Source organism: Aedes aegypti, chromosome 3 (genome assembly GCF_002204515.2).
Source record: "Aedes aegypti strain LVP_AGWG chromosome 3, AaegL5.0 Primary Assembly, whole genome shotgun sequence".
Classification (NCBI taxonomy): domain Eukaryota; kingdom Metazoa; phylum Arthropoda; class Insecta; order Diptera; family Culicidae; genus Aedes; species Aedes aegypti.
Genome location: NC_035109.1, coordinates 265,113,720 through 265,133,923, shown reverse-complemented (window position 1 = coordinate 265,133,923; position 20,204 = coordinate 265,113,720). Strand labels below are relative to the sequence as shown.

Genomic DNA, 20,204 nt, shown 5'->3' with positions numbered 1-20,204 from the left:
ACACGTGTCTTGCTTTGCGCGCCTCGGCACACTTGTTAGCATAGTTTGCTGCAGCTCGGCACTCTCAGCATACACATCCAAACAACTAATTTCCCCCCTCACTTGCATACAGGCAGATGAAAGATGAAGAGAAAAGGTGCCTACTTGAATGGCATAGTACATGTTGCTTCCTTTTGTTGGTTCGGGTAGGAGAAATCGACTAAGTATAGCGTGAGTTTCTGGTGAAGAATGTACGAAGAATGAGAGAGCGAAAGGTACGAAGAATAGGCCAAGAGAAGTGGTTCACTTTTCCTTTGCGAGCCGCTGAGCCACTGAACCGTTCAAAAGATCCGGTTCACTAAAACGAGTGATTCGGATCGGATTCGTTCACTAAAATGAGCCGTTTTGAATTTAAAGTTGTTTACAAAATCTTCCAAATCTTTCCAAAAATCTGGAAAATTACTTTTCTAAAATCTTTTTTTTTTCTAAAATTAAATATTTTCCAATAATTTCAAAAATTTTGCATGAGGCAGTTCTGGTAGCGACTGTCTTGAAAATTGAGAATTTGACAAACTTCCTAGACAAAACGAAATCAGAAGAAAAGAGTTTGATAAAAACATTTCTCAGAGAATATTTTTAAAACTTGTTTAGGAAATTTCTCGTGACATCACGACAAAGAATCTCTTAAGGTTAGATGAGTAAATAGATAGCTTAACCCTCTAATACCCAAATTTCTATTTTCGATCTATATATCATTTTTAGTTATCTAAAATCGTTCTAAACACGTTTGTGCAATGATTTATTTTTATTCGCAAATCTATGAATTTTGGTTTTTGATTTTTCAAAATTTTAATTTTGAACATCCCTATCCTTTTACATTTTTTGCTGAAGACTCTTCTAGTTACTGGTTTTGGCAATAATAAAAATTTAAGTTTTTACGGTACTTTGAAAAATAATATATTTTTTAATATGTTTCTGGAAATATTTATATTTTCCGTGTAATTAACGGAAAAACAGGTTTGAAGTTATTTTAATACCATCAAGCTCTTCCTCTGTGAATGGTTGATAGTAGAAAAATATAAAAGGTACGATTTTTTATATTACACGTTAAATGAAGCCCAGGCATTTATAGGTTATAAAAGAATACAATTTTTCAAACAATTTTCAAAAATAGAAACAAGTTTCAAAAGTCATAAGAAACTATTCTTATATGCGTGTTATGAGTCAAGGTTTAAGGCAAAAATAAATTCATTTTGATTTCCACGCTTCGAAAAAATATACGAATTTCCAAAGTGTATCCCGTATAAAGGCGGGGTTGGGTTAATTTGAGAGATTTTATTTTACTTCAGGAGTTCATTTAGTGATTATTTCTCATGAAATCTCTCCAAGAATTTTCCTAAGAAATTTCTCAAAAAAAAAAAAAATGTTTCAAATTTTTTCAAAATACTTCAGTGGTTCCAACAGGAATTCCTTCATATATTATTTCTGATATTTTTTCAAGAAAGCCCTTAGTCCTAAAGAATTTAATCCGGTGATCCTTCCATCGGTTTTTCCAAAACATCCTCAAAAGCTCCCATTCAAAAAATGTTGGAACATTCAACCAGAAACTACTCCAGATGACTCCAAGGATCTCTCAGGATGTTTTACAAAATTGATCTTCGGATTTTTTAAAGATTTTTACCCAGATATTACTCTAAGGATTCCTTCAGGAATTACTCCAGAGATTACTCATAAGATTCATTTTGGAAGCTAACAAATTGAGATTTCTCAAGGAAGTTTTCAAAAATAATTCAAGCATTCTTATTAGCATATTCCGCAGGATTTTATGAAGGAACTCCTGAAAAAAAAACATAGGACTAAATCCTAAAAAACCTTAGCCGATTTTTTTTTTTGAATCGAAGATAATTTTCTTGCAATTAATTGTTGCTCTGGGGTTTCACGCAAAAATCCTTTGTCGTGAACATATTCTGCCAAGAATTATTGCTTCAAAATAATTTCCCTGATTGTGACCGAAATTCCCTGAGAATTCCGGGTTTTTTCCAGATTCAATATAATTCCCTGAAAATTCCTGGTTTTCCAGTTTTTTTAGGTAGTAGACACCCAGAATACACCAAAGAAGTATCACCGCAGCGCGTGATGTGAGCATAACGCCCTTTTCGTTGAACCTCATGACTTGCTTCTTCTTCTTCTTTCTGGCATTACGTCCCAACTGGGACAAAGCCTGCTTCTCAGTTCTTATGAGCACTTCCACAGTTATTACCTGAGAGCTTTCTTTGCCGATTGACCATTTTTGCATGTGTATATCGTGTGGCAGGTACGAAGATACTCTATGCCCTGGGAATCGAGAAAAATTCCTTTACGAAAAGATCCTCGACCAGCGGGATTCGAACCCACGACCCTCAGCATGGTCATGCTGAATAGCTGCGCGTTTACCGCTACGGCTATCTGGGCCCCTTTACCTCATGACTTGCATGAACGTCAAAAAACTAATCTATGACAATTCAGTGGGTATTGACGAAGTATTCTTGAAAGTTCTCACATTTTATTCATGATTCTGATATTACTTTTGCTGTAAAAATAATTGTCCAATTTCACCCCAAACGACGGTTCTTTGTTTTTTTTACTTTGATTATCTTTGATTACTAACTAATTGCGAGAAAGCTCAAAAACTTGCCAAACAGTTTTGATGTAGCAAACCTACATCATATGTATACGCTGAATCTCAGATTGACGTGGGACAAATATTAGCCAAAAGGCTGATAACGGATTAGTAACTGGCGCTTGTTTTTTCACTTCCCACTTTTTGTGAACCATAAACGAACCAAAACCGTCATCCAATTACTCATGAAGCAAACTCGGACTTTGTCGGACAGGACACGCCCACTTTCAACATCCGTTTCACGAAAACCGTTGACAGTGAAATTTGTAAACACCTACCTATCGACCTGTTCGCGGTACAAGTCTTGCGACAAATACTGCGTGACAAAGCAAAGGTAGGGGTACGGTTCCGCGTCTTGTATACGTTGCCTATAACGTTTGCTTCATGAACTTTAACCCGAATTTCATTTGTTTCTGAATATTTATTTCTTCTATGCGTAACGCTGATTTGTAACAGAGTAATTCTATTCTATGTGAAAATTTTATGATAAAAAAACCTGTCTGCACATCAACACATTGTGCTTGAGTTGGACATTAGGTAAGTATGACAGAAATTGGGAGCGATAGCCACAGTATGTCGTTAGACAGAGTCGCGCACTTATCTTCTTGTTATACTCATCCCAGAAAAGAGTGATGACTAATTCAATGGACACAAAATATGTTGGTTATTCGGTAAGCCTGAACATTGAGAGTTTTTTTTACGTTTCAACATGAAAATTGTTCAAAGTTTCAAAGACGCAAAACCGTCAGTAACGAAAAATACGTTGTATTCTAATTAATCTTATTCTGATTTGAGGTATTTGCACAAGGCTTCCTTCAGACACTACTCCAAGATTTTCATTCAGTGATTTTTGCGGACTTCTTAGAGATTTTCATTTAGTGATTTTTACGGATTTCTTAATGAATCCCTCAAAGAATTTGGTTCTAAATAGCTTCAGGAATTGGTCTAAGGATAATGAGATAAATCTGTTTGAATACTTTTCCGAGACTTCACTGTTTTCACAATTATGGACTGCTTCAAGTTACGCTTTAAATTTTTGTAAATCTATATAAATAAAAATGGAGTGGTGTTTATATGTCACGAAATGGCTTGAGAATGGGCTATCAGATTTTGAAATTTCTTTCGCTAAACAGTTCGTTAAGTGCTCGGACGTGTTTATGTGTAAAAGATTAAGATATTCACCGGGAAAGTCGAAGAAACGAGAGTGAACGGTACTGTAATCTTGTATGGGACTTTTCATGACGTTTTTCAACAGCCTACTGGATGGCAGGACGAAGTTAGTCCATAATACAAATGCAAAAGGACGAATATTTGGATCCATCCATCAAGGACGCATTCTTTGCCGGAAATTATTGTAGTGGCGCCTCGCCGACCGTAGACGGATACGCATCTCCCCAAAATGTTTACTCTATTTGCAAACGACGACGACATTACAGCCAGCGCTCGCATGCATTACACAAACAAATAAAAACTGGTCAGAGTCCATTGAAGCTGCGGTTGCGGACTATTTTTGCGAATTTTAAAAATAAACGTACTTATTTTGCTGCGGCTGGTGACGGGCGGGAGGAGCTTGTCCCATCGTTCTCTGGCCTGTTCGGGCAAATCGATTTTGACAAATTAACTCCTCAATTTCGGTTCGACTATTTTGGGAAGCCATCAACGTCATTTTCGTGCATTTAACCAAATATTTTTGTAAACGTTTCACGTTCTAGCTGCCTTATCCTGTCGTAAATGAGGCTTGGAACAAATGTGTGTATTTCGTCGCATGTCAACCGAGAAAGGCTTGGATCAAAATAACATGCGTTATGTGGCATGGCGAGCAAAAATCAATATTTTGATTTACTGCGGTGTATCGTGAGGTGAACACGATCGTGATAAAGTTATTGCATGATACACCTTTCTACTCGCGAAAAAATGCATTGCTTATGTAGAAGTAGGGAGCTCTCCAACAAAATAAATTACGACTACAAATGTCCTTGGCGATCCAAGATAATCGACGAATGGTACAAAGCATCGTCGAAAGCCGTTTGGATGGAAGCTGCATTTTAGAAAATACCTATAATTATTATAATTAGAGTAATCATCATCTTATATTTGAGAAGCATATTTCAAATGTCGAATAATAGCTTAACTTGCTTCTCTCGAATGCAGTGGAGTTACACAGGTCTAGTATAGTTTGAGCTTTCTTTAGCTGCGGCCAGGCATTGCAGAATTCTTTCTCAATTGATTTTGATGCACGATCAAAGCACATCGCATCTGTATCGGTTTATGATCGGTAATGTTTCCAAAATTGTAACAAGTTCGATAAATACACAGAACAGATAGCTATCCTAGAACAATAAGTAATTTTCGCCTAGAGTACAAGAGAATGTGAAGATGAGTAGGCGAATAAAACATTGTTTACCCTATGCAAATTTACAGTGCAAGATATTGACGTTAGTCTCGTCTAAAATGATCTATTTCGCTCGTATAATGTGTTTGACGTTATGTCAACACCATTGATTTGCCAGCACAGTAAACCTTGCAGCCTTGGAGTGCACCTAAATAAAAAAATGTCAACAAAAGCCCGACACGTTTTGAATTGTAAACAATTAACGTCCTTTTGGGTTCAAACTATCTTTTGCGATGTGTAATAAAAATGGTGTGATAACTGGTAACATCCTTTACGACCGACTGGAGTTTTCGAACTGCAACAAAAATTATCAACCTCCTCCGCCTCCTTGCCATTGCCCTTGCCTTGAATTTGCCATTAAACTTATATCGAAAAAAAAAACGCTGATTTCATTCATGTGCACCTTTTCCTCCATCGTTTAAAGAAATAAATAGATCAGAAAGTTTATCTACATGTCGAGGGACACAGTTTTTGTTTGACTAGTTTGATTTTTCCAACAAAAACGCATGAACGCAACGACTCGTTCAAAATGATCGCAGTAAAGCTTTCATGAAGGATGTCGTTGAAATTATTCAATATTCTTTTTCACTGTATCGAGTTTTGTTTATTGTTTTCCAACAAAGGATTGCTATGATGTAAGTGAAGCAGGAAACAGCTGTCGGTCTGATGTGCAAATTTTTAGACGAGTGCAAGGTTGATTAAATTGTCGCGGTGTTATGTTATCTAATTTCATTGAATTGAATGCATGCAATTCTAATTTTCTCCGACCATAAAAAGGTTTGTCTCTGAATCCTCAGACACAGCGCCTGACATGACACGTTGTGTAGCGCACCATGAGGTCATAAGTTGAAAAATATCAATGTTTTTTCCGGTACAAAAATGTTTTGTATTGCACTAAAATGTATCAGCAATTCTCAGAACAATAAGTTTCTTCCATTTTGGATTAAAACCCCTACCGAAATGTTGTTGTACGAATGGTTCAAAATTTGAATCCAACTGGTACGATTTTTTACGTAAATTATTATATAATACTAGTGGTCCCGGCAAACTTCGTCTTGCCATCAAGTAGGCTATTGGAAAACGTCAAGAATTCCCCTATACAAAATGATACCTTAGTCTTCTCCCGTTTTCTCAATTATTCCGGAGTCTTTCCCAAAATTTTTCCTCGCACGAACACGTCGCGTCCCTTAAGGAGTGTAATAGTGAAAAACTTGCGTCAATCCGTTGACCCGTTCTCAAGTCATTTAGTGACATACAAACACCACTCCATTTTTATTTATATAGATAGAAGATAGGGTTGTTTGCACACTTAGAAAATTTCGGTTCAAAAGATGACATTAATGAGGCAAATGACTAAATAAAGGTTTTAACTGAAATATGATCTATAATTGTATCAAAATTAAGAGAAAAAAACTTCGCCTGAAGTAACTGCAATTACCTAGTTCAGAAAACGAGCATGCTGTAGGATACTCAAACGTCAAAATGTGTCCGAAGCAAAATAACGTTCAAATAAAGAAATAACATGAGAAAAGTTTTTGTAAATTTATGTACACTTGTACAGGTTACTACACTACAAATAACCAAATAGCACTTTTATTTGTCCTGCATGCTAATTTATATCTGTCATGTCTTATTTTACCGTATGACAGCTGCGGGAACTAAACAAATGTGTGTAAAACATTGTAAATTTTCCGCTAAGTAAAATTCAAGCTATGCCTGAACTGCGATTAAAATTTCATGTTAATTGGAGCACTAGAAGCCGAGGTCTAGATCTCCAAACTAGACATTTTACGAACATTTAAGTATTTAAATTCATTGAAATACACCCTTGTAGAATTTGGTTTATAAAACGAGGGAGAGAATGTAAAACCATTCGTTAACCATAAATTCAATGACTGGAGATTACCTTTTTGCAACAACCTTGGAGTACAAATCTGACAAAAGATTTAGACGGGTTTTCTTGTCTAATTCTGCAAATTTTTCGAAAAATTTACAGTGCAAAAAGCTTGCCCGCCGCCACCAGGTGCGCTAGTGTTCGCGTTAATTTTGGCAGCTGTTTTTGTTGTCATCTTTCCTATCTGTTCTGTGATAAATAGCAGCAGCGAAGGAGTGCCTCAATGAGAGAGCGATGATGAAAACTATTTTTCTCGCTTATTTACCATTGGGGGTAGTTTTTTTTTGTCTTTAACCAACGAGATTTTTAGCCCTGGGATAGTCGTCACTATAATCTTTTTGTTATTCGTGATTAACTCTGGGATGGGATTCGATCCCAAGTCCTCGGCGCGAGACGTGTGAGTTCTAACTACTACACCAAATCCATCCCCAAAGGGGGTAGGTTTTTTACTTTACTGTCATGATAAACAATGTCTATATATTCTATAGCAATAGAAGGTTTGGAGCTTGTAATTATGCACTGATATTCCCCCGTATAATTAGACCTCTATTAGAAGACGATAAACAGACTGTCATGATTTGGAGCGAATTGTTACAGAGAGCGGTTATCGGTATCAAAAGCCCGGCGCCAAAGGCACATTCCCCACCAGTTGGGAGATTTGTGCCATCGCCATATTTGAGCCTATTTCATCATCTACCCGATGGGAGAGGAAATGAAAGAGAAAGATGGGAGGAAATATGAGTGGGATTCCTTGAAGAGGGAAGATCGCATAAGCGAAATGAGAGCATGTAGCTCCATACCACAATGGGTTCGAACAGCGCCCTTAAAAGGGCACTGCAAAACGCATGAGCGTAAAAAGAGCCTATGGCTCATTACCACAGCGGGTTACGAATAACAGAATGTCCTGAAGATTCAGGCTTCTGAATTCAATTTCACTTAATATGTATTTACCGAGCAATTGGAATCGCATTTGCGCAAAAACTGGACAGTTACATATCAGGTGATACGAAGTTCCATAATCGGAGTCACAACTATCACACACAAATGAATCAGCACGCTGAATATTTGCCATATGATAGTTGAGTTGGCAGTGGCCTGTCAACGCTCTGACCAAGAGACTGCAATTCTGCTTTGACAGATTTGTTAAATACTGCACCACCCTTGGAGATGGCTCAGTAATGTACAATTCCATACTATTACACTTGTGCTGAGTTGCCGCCCAAGAATTTATCTGAAGCTTCACCCAGCACTTCGAAATTGGAATAGCTAGCTCAGAGCCAATGAAGTCATGCGATGCTCCATCGCGAGCTAGCTCATCAACCAATTCATTTCCAGTGATGGAAGAATGGCCAGTAGACTGATGCAAATTTTGAAGTTTTTGCACCCCTATGCTTGATGTCAATTATGATGAAAATGATCCTCCCCAAAGTTTAAAGTGATTCGGAAGAAATTTGGTTCGTATATCGTGTGGCAGGTACGATTATACTCTATGCCCAGGGAAGTCAAGCAAATTTACTTTACGAAAAGATCCTGGACCGACCAGGTATCAAACCCACACACCTTCAGCATGGCTTTGCTTTGTAGCCGCGGACTCTAACCACTCGGCTAACGAAGGCCCTTAGATCTCATCTGGTGACAAATTTTCTTATACAGGATCCAGAACCAAAGACTCTAGTGTTGTAGGTTATGGCCTTCTGTCTAATATGCTCAAAAACGGATTTTAAGTTTTTCATCCGACGTTTCGGACACATTTATTGTACCTTTTTCAAGGAATTAACTGTGTTCAGTTTTCTCGTTAACATGCACACAGCATAGGCAGCATAAGGCAACATACAGAAATTTGTCTGTTCTGGTCTTAACACGGGCGTAGAATCCGAAAAAAACGATCCGTGTCGCAGAATTTCAATAAAGTTGCCTGTTTATCGCCACTTTTTTCTTATAAAAAACTTAAAATCCGTTGTTGAGCATAATAAATTGAAGGCCATAACCTACAACATAATCATCACAGTCGTATCTCCGACAAAGACTCTAGTGTATGTTTTACAATTAATTAGCACCTCTATTTTTTCATCTTCCTGAGGCGCAAATCTCATTAGCTAACGATCCAATATGCCTCGGAACGAGCGAACTCAATTTTAATTGCTCCCTAACAAGTCGCGGCAACACTGTTTCATCCAGTCATTACATTCCAAATTGAAAATTAAATCTAAATGGCACCACGTGTAGTAGCCCTAAGTCAAGTGTTCCCTACCACCTCCACGATAGGTCTATAATTGAAATGAGGGGGAATTCCACTAAGTATACGTGGCAAGCTTCGTTTGTTACAACAACTGCACTCATGCAAGGTGCTCTCTAGAGCAATTTTATTGCACCGGTCTTTAGAAGCGGAATTTTCCCAGTCCCAAAGGAAATACAAATGGCAACGTTGTTCGAGATAGTTCGGTGATGGGTACTTCTCCCGAAAATGTCACAGCTCAGGCATTACGTCAAACAATGGCAACTATTAGTGGAGCGCTCTGCGTGACAAAGTGATGTCATTGCCGATCACAATCATCAACTATTTAGTAGAGGAACAAAATCAGAGAATCAAACGAATGACAAGCGACATTTGTAAAAATTGCTTTCTAATGGAAGATAATGACCCGTGAGGATCATTAATTTGTAATTAGCAAGGGTGATAATTGACTTTCCAGTTGCTTTCAATTTTTTTTCTAGTGATATTGGAGGCATAAGCTTATCGTTCGATCGGTTGACCTAGTAAAGGTATAATGATTTCGTTAATCGAAAAAAATGTTACGTTTCTCGATTCAATATCGTTCAAGAACGCTCTGAAGGATAAAACCAATATCAGGCGAACGCATCGTCTTACCACAAAAAGAAAACATTCTCCATTATTCTTTAGGCTAGGCAATGAGTCTACAATAGGGTGCAACTTATTTTTTAATGGTTATCAAAATCAATAGTTCATGTGCTTCTCTGAATACAAAACACTTCTTGCGGCGCTCGTTTTAAATCCACATCCAGCGGCGGCGGTAACGCGCAGATAATATGCAGCAATTAAAACGTAACGTCAAATTCCAAGTAGACTTGGATTTTTCCGTTCTGCAAGGACGCAAATGTACCAAAGTTGCCAAATCTGAAACATTTGTTAATTTTTATTATCACTGCGACGGTATATCGAGATTTTCAGATAAACGCATTCTGTGCATTTCTCTTGCAGAGCATATAACTCCCCCGAAGCTCTCTTGGGAACCCCTGAAGAGCTACTGTGGCTACCAACCACTCCCGGAAAATTATACTGCACTTCACAATCACTGGTCTTAACACACGGATGCCTGATATTACTCTGCCCAATAGCCTATTTTAAGAAGATAGCAGCGCCCAGTAGATTAATCTTCTCATTCAATTCGTTCTACCATTCTTGTGCGACTATTGAGCGAGTTATCAATTTTTCAGTTTATAAATACGAGACTATCAATAAATTTTGAATCTTGAAAGGCCTAAACTCAATGACAGCGGAACGGCAACGGTAGCGAAAACGGTTCAGCCAGAATGAATTACACTATCTCGACGACTAGTGAATCAACACTAAGCCGACAAGCATGTTACAGTTCATGCTGGCTAACCGGTTCCGTTTCCATTGCCGTTCCGCCGATCATTTCGTTTAGGCCTAAGCACTACAGACATTTTATTCACAGACTGGCGGAAAGAAAATCCCAAAAACTGGCAACATGAAAATTCATTTTCATTTTCATTTTGCAGCGTTTGGTGGGGCAATGAGAGCGCAAGTCAGTCCAAAGCCGGGGGAAGGGATAGGTAATGGCCGTAATAGTCTATGCGGACCACTTGAACACCATCGGAAAGGATAAGAAGGGTTGGGGTAGGGTATAGGGAATGGAGAAGACTTGACACAGTAATGCGATTAATGCTGCAAAATGTAAATGTGCTGAAAGCAATTTAATTTGAGTTTTGAAGTTAGATTTGACTTATTAAAATTCCAAATAGATCGGCCATTGTACAAGTAAGAAAGAATATGCTGATCGCTTTCTAGAAATTTTATAAACAACAAAATAATAACAATATGAGAGTGATGCTAAGGGCTGGTGATGGCACAATGCGACGCTTTAGGAGATTTTGATACTGATTGAACATTACTATACAGAGCGCAATTCAATTGATGGAGATAACTTTACAAACTTTATCTGTTTTTGCACTGATTGACGATGCTGATTTATATAAAAATATTTGATATTATTAGTTCATTTGTTTGTGTGATCTAAGTGTTAATAATGGAAAAATTTTACATACCCTTTATAATAATACTTCCCTGATCAGAAATATTATATTTTGAGCACCCTTTTCGAAGCTATTCTATCCAGGTATCCATGTACTGCTTTCAATCCTGAAATTATTCTTATTGTGCATGCTCATGCATTATATTAGTGATGATCATAATCATGCAACAGATAAGAAGGAGAGAAAAAGAGAATATAGGAACAGTGATTAGTAATGAGTTAATTGTGTAGTTTTGTTAGAATTATAAACAATTAAACAGTAGTAATGAATAGCTTTTAAAATGACTTTGCAGCATAGCTGAGCCTTTCGGATCGTAAGACCGATGTATAAAAATAGTTTGTTTCGAAATTGTCCGCGTGGTCTTCTAGTGCCCCTATTAGATAAGAATCAGTCATAGACATACATACCGAATGCTCGCCATGACCATATGACCAACATTTGTATATGTATAGCCTTAGCTGATGTGGCTTTTCTAATAGGTAGTTCTTTCACTCATTGATTGTCTTCAAAACCTTGTCAAGTATAGAAAATTGATTTTATTTCATTTATTACTACATTGAAGCTACATTGTACTTATTATGTATTAGGTATTATTTTATGTTTTTATCACTATTGATATTATCAAGGCCAAAATTCCCAGTGAGTGAAGAATTTTATAGTACTAGAACACCATAGAAGATCGCTAAACATTACCTAATCATGGAACGGCTTTTTGCTCTATTATTTTAGGTAGATGCTATTGATCTCCCTTTGCTCCTATCCGCAACCCGGTGCACGCGCCCTGTTGGTTTTCGAAAACCTCGTAGAAGATTCTTCTTCTTTTCTGGCGTTACATCCCAACTGTGACAGAGCCTGCTTCTCAGCTTAGTGTTCTTATGAGCACTTCCACAGTTATTAACTGAGAGCTTACTATGCCAATGACCATTTTTGCATTCGTATTTCGTGTGGCAGGTACGAAGATACTCTATGCCCTGGGAAGTCGAGAAAATTTCCAACCCGAAAAGATCCTCGACCGGTGGGATTCGAACCCACGACCCTCAGCATGGTCTTGCTGAATAGCTGCGCGTTTACCACTACGGCTATCTGGGCCCCCCCTCGTAGAAGATTACAAACCGTCAATGGCATTCCCAATTACTACCCCACATTGCACATTCAAGGGTCTGATTGTGCTCCTAACCCACCCTCAGTTCGTAATCTTCTCGCCAGTTTGAAATTATATTTTCCCGAAGTGAAAGTAATTTTGATGAGTGATAGCCTAGTGCAGCCCAACTGCATAGTACAGTAGTTTAACCAGAATTTTTAGGTCAGAAGATAAAATCTAAATTTTGTAATAAAGAGGTTGCCATTGCTTTGAAATTCACCCAACATCTAATCAAAACTACTAACAACAACGATCAATTATCAAAATTCATCGCTCCCTGGAAAATATAATCCCAAGCCCAGGGAAAAACTGGCAACATGAAAATCTCACTAAAATCGTTCTCAACTTAAGGAAATGTTCAAATCTTCAAGTAACCTTCTTATTTGAACAATGACAAATAATATTTTTTATAGAAAAACCAATGAGTTTCATTGAGGTTAAAATTCGCCGAATATATTTGAACTGGAATTTGGAAGAATTAACAAAACTTTGTTTTAATATCAATAAAGTTTTGTTATTTTTTCCTGTAATGCGAATTATTATTTTTGTGTTTTGTTGATTTATATATGTGTTTCTACGGTCACAATACTGCCCACCGATTCAAGCACTCACTGTCATATTTGGATCTGATAGTCCTATCGCCAGACTGTGAATAGAGTGACTATACTTAACACTGGTCTCTTCAAAAAGTTTGTAGAACATCGAATTTGTCTAGAACTATAACTACTTAAGTATCCAAGAGCCCGCTTATTGGCCTTTTTGGACTTGTAGGACTATTATACGGCTAATATAGGTCATATCAGCTCTATAGTATCACTATATAAACAAGCAGGGCGAACTGAAGTGCCATTTGTTTTCCAGGGTAGTATTAGTATTTTATTTGTTTATTTTTCCTCATTATGCGTAAAATTTGAACTTTGAAATTCAATTCTTGCGTAGCTTTTCAAAAGAATTTATGTAACAATGAGAGATTTTCTCTTCTCTCGTTCTCGTTTGATTATAACAGTGCAATGCTAAAGCTTTTGGGAAGTTTTTCAGTATGGATCGAAAGACAATGTTTTTGGCTAGCGTTTCAAACAAAAAATGACCAACAGGTTAATACAAGAGAGCTAATGTTATTGATTTAAGAGAAGGTAAACAAAGAGAGCCTCTCAATGTTAGACAGCTCCTTTTGAAAACATATGCGCGAATGAATTGATTCTGTGTGATTTGAGTTGGTAGTGTGCAAGAAACCTTAAAACTTTCTAACTAAATCAAAATCCACACATTTTATAAAAAAAAAACTTGATCGCAAGATTTTTTAGCTTTTTCGTCCGAAATTACGTGTTACTTTTAAATTGACGTATGTACAATAAAAGCAGAAAAAAGTTTTCAAGTGAACCAAAACTCATTGCTAAGGCCATTTTACTTGTTTGACATAGTAAAATTACCAGTTTTATCCAAATTTTTGACGTTTGACAGCAAAAGTTTAAAAAATATTTCAATTCAAAAAACTTATGTTTTTGAAAGTTTTTTTTTTCAAGTAACTGAATTGAATGAATTATCTTCATAAAATAACGTAAATCGGTTACCTTCATGAAATAACGTGGAATCTGTTTGGTAATCCTGAGGTTATTGTCTAACAAAGTTCAATATTGTCTCAAAATGATTAAAAATAAACCAAAACTAATAGTTTCCGACAAATGTGATGTTCTTCAAGTTTTTCGTGAATTAAATTTTGAAAAAGGGTATTGAAAGCTTAAAAACTAGTTGAAAAATAGCGAACTATGCCAATTTTACTGAAGGCAGGGCTAGTAGCGACTAAGTGTCTTAAAATAGGAACTCTAGAGACTTCATGGTTGAAGAAAAAAACCGAACAGGAATCAAAAAGAGATCAGCCAGACGCTCTATGGATATATTTTTTTGGGATTACAACAAGTATTACTATCAATTCCATATTTTGGGCTCAAAATATTCTTCAACCATTTCCTCGAAGATTTGTTCAGAAATTTCTTATTGTTTTTGATCTTTACTAGGATTCCATTTAGGGGTCGTCCATAAATGACGTAGCTTTTTAGGGGGGAGGGGGGTCTTCACGAATTTGTGACGAAGTGCGACGAGGGGGAGGGAGGGGTCCTAGCTAGTGGACGTAGCATTTTGAATCAAGTCCGTAAAAGAAAGGCGCTGAAAAAAATTGCATACAATTATTTTTTATGAAACTTCTTTTTTTTTTACTTATAAACTTGGGTTATGAAATTATGATTAAGCTTTAAAACATTCATATGACAAGATTGAAAAAATATCTATGAAACTTTAGATTTTCTTGATAAATGCAATAAAACAGATATTTTGAAGCTTTAAATAATTATGTGAATATTATACTATAGGCGCGTTTAAATTAATAAATTTATAAATAAACAAAATAAGTTTAATGAATTGAATAAAAATCAATGCTCTAACTACTTGGAGTACATATTTTTTGCCATTTGTTAACATGACATAAAGTCAGCCGTTTTAGTTTTATCCATATTAAAATATGCTCTTCTTGGCAAACATTACATTTAAAGCAAGATATTTATTCCGTGAATTATGCCTTCAATGTTGCAGGAGATCTCCACCCAATCAACTCATCATTTGTTTTGATATATCAATACTCTTGATGGAATAGCCTGAACATTAATGAGGATAATAGATGCGAGAGTTAACAAAATTGCCCTATCATTAAATTTTGTTAATAACTCGGTAATTTGAAGAATTTTTATTATTCAACGGTTTCATTATATGTTGCGTAAGATTATATCAGTATGGAAACAATAATAAAAATCAACTGAAATATAAATAGAGATTATTGTATTTGTATAATAATCGCAAAAATTTTCTAAACATTCCAAATATTTCAAGTGTAATCTTTTATGTATCTGGCCACTGTTTGCTTAAATGATTTGAAATTGGATAATATTAACGATGATTCATTTCAAATTAATATCTTTTCTTGATCATCTTCATTGAAATCTATTTCCTAACAACGAATAATTTAAAGAATCGACAGTAACGAGCTTCATCAATCCAATCAGTTTTTTTTCACATTTTTTATAGTAAACTTGTTTTTTTTTATGATAAGAACAGCAATAGTAATATAATTTAGTCTATAAGAAACTGAAAACCAAAACCAAGGAAAACGTCTATTCAAAACTTTTCCAAATTACTTTTGAGCGCTACTGTATATCAAACTGTTAGAATAGATTTCAGTAAGTAATTAATGTCAAACTTTGTATTGAACTTTTGAATTCCAATTTTTTGTTTCAACCCAAATAAAAAAAAATATAGGGGGGGGGGGGGTGCTTGATATGCTACGTATTTTCCAGGGGGGAGTACCAGCATTTGTGACGAAATGCTACGAGGGGGGAGGGGGGTGTAAAAAATCAGTGAAAAAATGCTACGTCATTTATGGACGGCCCCTTATTGATTTTTATTGGTCTTGTTTTAGGAAATCATCCAGTAATTTCTACAAGATGCCTGTTATTCTTAAAGAGCCTGTGCTTAAGGATATCCCCTGGTATAATTCCATGAATGAATTCATTACAATGAATTTCTTCAGGTATTTCCACAAATATTTTTTCAAAAACTTCTCAAAGACATGTCTCTAAGTAGTCTTTTTATTTAGCTAAAATTTCGTAGAAGATTTTTATTTAGAACATCTTATTTCTCCACTGATATCTTAGAATTTCATCTAGAATTGTCTTTCAGGATCTCTTAACGATTATTTTCTCCAAGAATACCTTTAGAAATTACTCCAAAGATTTCTCACTGCTTCCTGAAATGATTTTAGAAATTCAACAAGAAAGATTTCGAAAGTACTTTCAGGGGGATGCTTACTATATTTTACTCTTCAAAGTAATTGAACCCTCTGAGCAGATTCTTAATAAAGATAATCAAAAAGTAGATTTGAGTATTGTACCTTTTAATTTCGCATTGATTACGTATTTGTCAAATACGCGTTTCTCAACTACTACTTGTAATGTTCTTCGTTAGATGCGAGTAACTCAAACTGAAGAAGACCACAAGTGGTAGTCGAAATACGCGTATCTTCCGAAAGGTAAGCAATTAGGACCGAATTTAAAGGTACATTCATTTTCATTCTTTTTATTTTTTAAATATTATTGAAGAAATTTGTGATAAATTCGGAAGGTACTTCGAAAACAAATCCTATATAATGCCTTCTACCAGTAGCTTCATTTTTCTATCTCAATTTTTTCACAAGTTCTCAAAAAACTCTTCTGACTCTTTTATTTTCAAGATCTGTGTTGATACCTTAATTCATCTGGTTTTGAAGATATATCAATATTTATTGAGGGATTGACACTTCCGATATAAAATTTCTTCGGTCGCCATTTGGTTTATAGTCATTTTATCAAAAAAAAAAAAAAAAAATAAATAAAATGTGGGCTATAGGTAATAAGCAGCTTCTTTGAAAAAAAAACATGCAAATAGTTTGAGTTGTCTCCAAGGAATCTAAAAATTACTATACGGTGTTTTTTTTCAAGTTTTCAAGATTTTTTTCGGTATATAATTTTTTATATAATCGAATGTCGGTTTTCTGTTTAGGGATACTTTGATAATGAAGTATAAACCAAACAAAATTGAATGAATTATACAACATTTATAGGGCGTTGCATGCCTCTAGGCGTTTAACGCTATATGGAAATTTTTGACTTAGATTACAAAAATGGTCCCAGTTTGTAAAAATGGTTTTCGTTAAGAGATTTTAGACCTTATTCAAGTTCTATTATAACTAGGCTGTTTGGAGATGAACCAGCCGCGGGCTGAAAATCTCCCTAATAAAGCTAATAATAATAACTAGGCTGCCAAATAAATGTGACGAACTATTCAAAACTACATCAAATAGAAATTGTAGAACAGATTGTTCGTAAACGTTTCGAAAGTTGCATCCATTTTTAATATTCGTCTCAAATGTTCTCGATTCAAATGGAAATAGCTTTGACATGAAGTGTCATACTAATATTCTTTACTTTTGCATTCGTTTTGCTTAACTAATTAACAGATACTATCTAATTTCGTTTAGAATGTGGTGGGTCCCGCACTATCAAAGTTACCCGCATTATCAAAGATATTCCGTTTTACGGTACCAGAAACATAAATGCTCATTACTCAAAAACGGCTACACAAATTTGCTCAATTTTTTCACAACAGATTCTCATCAAAATATTGTTTTGAAAAGCTAGTAGATGCATTAATCTATGCTGAAACTTCTATAGAAATTCCCGATGAACTTTAGCAAGGATTAAGAAAACTCCTCAAAATCTAGGGAAGTTCAAAATAAATGTATCTTATTTGAACAAAACCAATTATTCTGAAACAATCTATAAATTATTTTGTAGAATTTATGGAGGAATCTATTGGAAAACATCGAACAGAAACAGAATGTGTAAGAATGATTGGAATATTTGCTTATGTATTTGCTGGTGCAAAACCTTTAATGCAATTTTAAAGAAACCAAAAAGATAAAAAATGAGAAATTACCGTTGGACAAATATCTTTGATTGAACATATTAAGAAATATCTAGAAAATCTGGAGTTCCTAAAAGATTTAGGGCTTCCTGTTAAAATTAGTCATGAAAATTCCACACATTTCTATTTAAAACTATTGACATTTCTATTAATTAAAACAATCTTCACAAACCATTCGAAATTTGAGGGGTTTAAAGGTTCGATAACACGGATGAATAATTTTCTTCTTCTTCTTGGCATTAACGTCCGCACTGGGACAAAACCTGCTCTTGTAGGGAGAATTTGAGAGAAAAATACATGGAGGGATACCTTAAAGAGTCTCTGAAAGCATTCCGGAAGAAATAACTATAGGAATGACTGAGCTTTCTGAAAATTTCTGGAGAATAATGTAATGGTCCCGCTTACTCCCGTTCTTTCCAACTTTCCTGTTTTATAATCTTTGCTTTGCATATAGGGTAAATTGATATAATGCGCCCCAACCGGGCAATACTCCCACTTCATTTTCAAGGGATTGAGGCTTCTTTAACACGTAAATATGATTACATATCTTTAATATCCACGAAAAAAAATATGTTGCGCATAAAAGATCTTTGGGAAGTATCAACAATCAATAGAAAAACCAAAAATATCGAAAATCAGTCTTTTGGCGTAAAATTTTGGGTACGATAGGCAAGCCTCGTTGTAAATGAAGCCCATCCTTTACTATTGTACTTATTACAAAAACTTTTACCGGAAGACGACTGCTAATGAACCCTTTTAAGCTTAGCAAGTGATGGAATTCTCCTTGGAAACATTTCTTCAAGGGGGAGGGCATATTGCCCGGTTTGTTTTGAAACGTCAAGATTTGGACCGTTTACATAAAACGTCTTGTACTCTTTTTAGAAGCTACCTGGCAAGAGATAGTTGCATGCAGAGCATGATCAACTAAGTAAATGACACTTTGATACCAAAAACTATAGAAGTAATGCCACTAAGATAGAGCAGTTTTTCCTTAGAGGGGGCGTATTATACCTGTTTACCCTACAAACACGTCAGAACATTTTAGGAACATAACTATGAAATAATTTTCAAAATCCGATAGCCCGTTCTCAAGCCATTTCATTACGTACAAATACCACTCCATTTTTATTTATATAAAAGATAAATAGATAGAGATTGTTTTGAGACTTGCATTAAAATAGTGACCATATCCCTGTGAAGGTCATATTTTATAACTCGTTTGCACCATTTCTAAATTTAAACGCATTGAGCATCTCTTTCCATGAAGCATGATATATTAAGGTTTAGAATTGGCGCAAGCGAAAAGATCACACAAGCTATTAGATTTGAGAGCTTCAGAAAAATAAGCCACACCCTAGTGCACATAATGGTCCTTTGAAGCTTTCTCATCTTGCTACCACCATTATCATCATCATCAACATCATACCGGACCGAAGAAAGAATGGAAAGGAAAAGCGGACGACTCGTGGATTATTAAATGCCTCAGCTCTGACGCAATTTGTGTTGCTTTCCCTTCGGTGGGCCCCATGATTGCGATGGTGATGATATTGGATTAAGCGTAAAACAAACTTGGAAGTTTCTCTTGGCAGCCCTTCATTCATTTAATATCGTTTTGTAAGAGAGAAACACCACTTGATGAGAAAAGTGCGATGCGATCAAAAGAGGTTCTCGTTTAATCGGCTAGAATTTATTACGAGCCAGCCGGGTGCCTAATGGAAATGTTCTTTTTTAAAAACACTTCCATGGAAAGCGATATAATATCTGTCGTGATGCTAAGGAATAAACACGCAATGTTCTTCTCTGTCGAAATAGTTTTTTTATTACTTAGAGATAGTTTGAAACATGAAAGTGAGTCGTACTTTTTGGAGAACGAAGATTAAAGCATCATCAAAATAGTTCTACTTCGTTATATACAAGCAGGAAATAAATTTAAAGGGCTCTAAGTATCTAATCTAAAACTCAAGCTGTTTACAAATACGTTGATTAAACTAGCGTAAGATTCAAAATGACAAGGTTTACCTATTTATCATTTTGATAAAACAGATACATAACACAGAATGACTTGACGTGACTTAGTGCTGGATGGTTGCAAAAATTAATTAAAATTTCAATTCAATATTGTCAATGCCATTCGGAGTGGACCAAGCCTCTTCTACAGTGAGCATCTACTACAAGTACCTCCAGTTGGCAGGCCGCCAAGTCAACCGGTCACTCATTGTAAGTTATGCTTGCAGTCATACAAAGCACTGGTCCGGAGCCTCAAGGTAGCGTCGGATGAAGAAAAATCAATATTGCCATTCTCCAGCACTATGCATACAAAGCCCCGATGGATAGC

At 35.7% G+C, this 20,204-nt stretch overlaps 1 protein-coding gene across 1 annotated transcript in view; it reads right to left on the bottom strand.

The window, feature by feature from the left end:
- LOC5573750 overlaps positions 1–20,204 on the bottom strand; it is a 182,674-nt gene that overhangs the window by 108,573 nt on the left and 53,897 nt on the right. The window lies entirely within an intron of this gene.